The sequence below is a fragment of the Penaeus vannamei genome, chromosome 15 (genome assembly GCF_042767895.1).
Source record: "Penaeus vannamei isolate JL-2024 chromosome 15, ASM4276789v1, whole genome shotgun sequence".
NCBI lineage: Eukaryota > Metazoa > Arthropoda > Malacostraca > Decapoda > Penaeidae > Penaeus > Penaeus vannamei.
In genome coordinates, this window is record NC_091563.1 from 13,598,677 (window position 1) to 13,603,676 (window position 5,000).

A 5,000-nucleotide genomic window follows, 5' to 3' on the forward strand; every position below is an offset into this window, starting at 1 on the left:
CATCTGTGAAAAGGATGTATCTAGCATGGAAAGTGATCAGAACCTTGTACCATATTCTTTCAAGATTTTTTTATTTATTTATTATTTTTTAAATTACATGTTAACATGTCAGCAAGTGTGACCTATAATCTGAACAAAAATGTCAGATATTGTCTTTGATAGGGATTCCCTATTTTGTTTTATGCTTGTGTGTGAGGAACGGTAGAGCGCTAGTTAACAGAAACTGTTATGAAGCCTCATATTCATTTTATCCAACTAACCAAACAAGCAACATTATGTCAATATCCTAAAAAGAAGCTGTTTAGACTTATAATTAATATAAGCCAGAACTGTAACTTTGTAGGTGGGAAAATCAATAGCTGACATATGGTTCATTACAATAAAATTTAGATTTACTTTCTTGCATTTTAGCCAAAAAATATTTGTTATTTATTATTGTGAAATGATACTGTAATACTGTATTTTTATACCTAGCCTCATTAAAATTTTTCAAACCTTAGTGTGTATACTCTCCAGCCCTCTTTTTCTTATATTCTGATAACTGGATTTGAAAGCTTTTTGATGAAACTGAAAATATACATATTCAAATAAGCAGGGGAAAAGAAAGTTGGGTATCAATATTGTTACAGTCAATGTATTTTTTTTTTACGTCTAATGCTGTATGACTTGAAATCTTAATATATTATGTTCCAATAATGCACTCATTTATAGTCCTTTTGCCACAGTACTTCATAAGAGTGCTGTATAACCTTTGATGTCAAGCACATTTTTTAAACCATTAACCATTTTTTTGCCTTTTTTTATATAATGATTTTTTATGTAATTCTGTGAGTTTGTAAAACAGTAAAGGAAGTCGGGAAGAAACAGGGATATTCCAAATAAGTGTAAAAGATGAACATTTAGGTACTCGCAAAGGACAAACTTTGGACACTGCATCAATGGCATGTCCTTTGTTGCTGTGTGTTTGCCTGGGGGAGTAGGATGCTTAGGAGATGGAGACTGGGACACAGTGCTGGGGATCACCCCTACCTTGGGCCTCAACCCTCTCTCCAATCCCTTCTTTCCACTTTCCAAGGTGAGAGCCATGTTGAATGGATGAAAATCTGACTTCGTGCCTGTCATGAACGGCCTGGGGGAGCCATGGGCACAGTATTCCCCTGTTTCGTTGTCTAGTCCTTACCCCTCAAGCGTGTACTATTTTTCTCCCCAACATATGAGGAATTTGTACTATCATCAGTGGCATTAAGGCTTGCCCCTAAATAGTCCCACTGATTTCAATTCTCCCGTTTCCCCGATACCAGGCTCTTCTTTTGAGGACGACTCTGAACACTACTACCCGCTCCTCAGTGTCTACTATCACTTCAGCCCAGTCCAAATCGTCCATCCAGGTCAATATTCAATTCTGCGGGAAACACTCCTCCTCTCCCAGCATCGTTTACTTCATCTCCACCCCCACAACTTTTTTCATAAACTACCCCATCCTCCCATATTATTACGTTGCAGCCTTATTGTCCACCTCTCTGCAGTGCTACTCCTACATTGCTATTAACACTAGCTTTTTCACACGTCCCCGTCTTTCTATAACCTCTACCTCTGCAAACCTCTCAAATACTCTTGTTTGTAATCCCCCCCCCCCCCAGCCCCGTACTCTGACAACACTCCTATTCCAGCAATGCCTCTAAAAACAAGTAGGCAAAGTTTCCTTACTTAATACTTGCACCGGAACTGTCTCCATCCCCGCGAGAAATTACCCTGTCTACGACAAGGATTTGTCAGAATGTGGAGAAGACCTACTCGCCTGCCGCATGGACTACGAGTATGATGCAGTGCCAATACAATGCTACACCATTCCCCCTAGAGGCCGTCGTAAACCTCCCTCTAATATTGCCAAGATTACTTTCCGTAGACATGATCTCCCCTTTAATGTTTATATTGGCGAAGAATCCCTCCCTGTCCGATCACATTACCCCCCCCCCCCGTCAATATTAAAATTGATGGCGTCAAGGTCATCCTACCATTCCACGGCTCGATACCCTCTTTGTGCCCAACGTGGTCATAATCGATCAAACTGCTCTGCACAGTGCCCATTGTAGCGGCTCCCCATAATGTATTTTATAGGGGCTGCCCTCCCTTACAAGTTTGAGTCTGAAGTGGCAACTCTTAGATTCAAACTTGGCTTCACTATACGTGAAGCCAGACAAGAAGCGCGTCGACGAGGTTTTAATCTCACTCCTTTAATAATATTCTCCGCTCTTCTCATCCTCTTTCCTCCCAAGATGTTTCTACATCTCACCCAGTATCTCTTCCTCATCCCATTTCTACCTCTGCCCCTGTCAATTTTTTTTTTTGCCATTCTATACCCAGACACCCCAATCTCCACCACTTTTCCAGACACTCCAGTCAGTACTTCCCCGGTACCTTCCTCCTCGCCCAACTCATCGCGCGAAAAAAATATTCATGAAAAATAAAGAAATAAAAATAAAATAAACGCTCCTCTCCATCTTATCCTACCCCATCCTTTCCTTCATCAACTTCCCTCCACCCCTCAAGCTTCTGTACCCTCTTCTCTCCCTCATACCTCCCCAACCTATTCCACTTCAGAAACTCTCGAAGGCATTCAAAACTATTTAATTATGACAGGGTAACAGGTCTACAACTCATCCATCCTCCAATCTCTCTGCTCCACTTTCCTCTACACTCAAAGTAACTGCTGATTTTAACGGTGTGTGCATGTGTTTCCTCCTACTCATGTTCCCCCGACACCCCTTCCTCCCACTCCTTCGTGCCTTAGCTGCATCCCCCCCCCCCCATTCCTTCCCCATTATCCCTTCCGCTTCCCCCAGGATGTGACCCTTAGTTACAACCTCTTTCCCCAGATTTTTTCCTTTGCTAATCCCTACCTTACCCTACGGACATCCTTGCAAAATCCCACACTTCTTCCATGACAGCTTTGATCTAATCACCCTTATTAATCCCTACCTTCCTGAACTGATTTCTGACATGAAGCACATTTAATCATCAACAAACTTCCTCTTTGCCCTGTTCACTATTACACATTTCTATAGTGATTTGTGGCCTTTGCTGTCAATCACATTTATTTTGTCTTGTAACCATTATTCCTTGACCATTTAGGCATTGCAGACACTTTTTGAAGTTGTAAAATGTATAAAAATATACCTTATTTTGGAGCCCTAGTCCTAAGATCTGGTTATATTTATTATTTGTTATATTTTACAGGTGCCCACGACTTTGTGTTCATTAGACCGAACTTTAAGTAAAACTACGGAATAACATCTAACGAGAAAGATAATGTACACATTTTTTCCGCCGAGGTCTGCAAAAGAAGCAATAAAAAATGAGTATGTCGACAATAATGATATCAAAAGAAAATTAATCAAAATCAAGGGTAAATAACGTGTATAATTTCAGCATATAATTACAAAAAAAAAAAAAAAAAAAACTACAACCAGCTTCCAGATACAAAACGGGTTCACTGCTCCTCTCGCGAACGTCCGAGAAGCCCAGGGTGCCAGACAGGGCGATGCCTCAGTTATTTTTAGGGGCGTCGTCTATTCCCCTTGCTGTGGCCGGGAATGACGTAGCGATTGTATTGAAAGATTGGAGGGAGAAATAGTTCGGCGAGAGGAGGAGTGAGTGAGAGAGTGACTGTGTGTGTGTGTGTGTGTGTGTGTGTGTGTGTGTGTGTGTGTGTGTGTGTGTGTGTGTGTGTGTGTGTGTGTGTGTGTGTGTGTGTGTGTGTGTGTGTGTGTGTGTGTGTGTGTGTGTGTGTGTGTGTGTGTGTGTGTGTGTGTGTGTGTGTGTGTGTGTGCATGCGCATGCGTTTCTTTATGTCGGAGTCTTCGCACACACATACGTAGAGATAAATATATAAAGTATGTATATACAGTATGCAATTGTAGAATAAACACCAACAGAAGGGAGTGAAAGAGAAAATGAAAACGAGAAAGGAGTTTTCACAATAACGGTCAAATCCCCCAAATACCATTACGCCGGAAGATGAAACACCGAAAGTATTTTTGCTTGCAGCTGCCAGTCCGACGTGGTATTGCGCATTCAGCTCTTTAACCTTCGTACTGCGCTGTTGTCAGGGATACAGCAATATCCCGAAATAGAATATAGTTTACATATCTTACTCGCCAGATTTTATTTATTTGTTTACTGATGCTAGACGTTAATAAAGACCTGCTCCATCATTAATATTTCCCCATAGTTTGAAAATGTTCTGAGTAGACATGATTGGGGTCCCTTCAGTTGTTTATCAAGTTGGGAAACCTGTATATCCATATATGAACGCACATCTGCATGAATACCTTTTTTGCTGTCAACGAAACCACGTTCAGTATTTCCTTCGCCTCCGTCTACATTTATGGGCTGTTTTATTTGTTGGGTTATGTATTTTACCTATCCACTGGTATTAACTGCCATCTTTCATCATCATGAGATACCCATTTGTCAAATGAGATCATTTCTCTCTTATATAAACCGGCTCTCAATAGGTATTGGTAATGTGCGTTTTTGCGTTATATCATACATTTGCCCACGTCCCTGAAAACAGGAAAATGGTATGGCGATTCCCAGAAGTGGCTCAAAAGATTTTCCTCGCAGGTGAATCATATACCGGTCATATAACCACCGATTCGACATTCAGGATGTCCATCAGTATCACATTAACTCCACAAGGGGACCTTAAAACCCAGTTCCACTTTCTCTCTGCTTCTATTTCAGCAGGAGTTTTTAGCTGTGCATTAAAATTGCAGATGTGTCACAACTTGAATTTAGAATCTCACTCTCCCCATCTTCCCTCCTGTCTTTTTTTAAACTCTTTTCTTCTCTCTTTACTCTTAGAGGGTAGTGGACGGAAGAGTTTAAGCAATGCCCTTATAGATGTTCCATATAAAGGAGTAAGTAAATCAAGCCGTACTTGTATTCTATACTCCTTGCATTAATAAGCATCAAATAACAAGGATAGAATGCAAAAA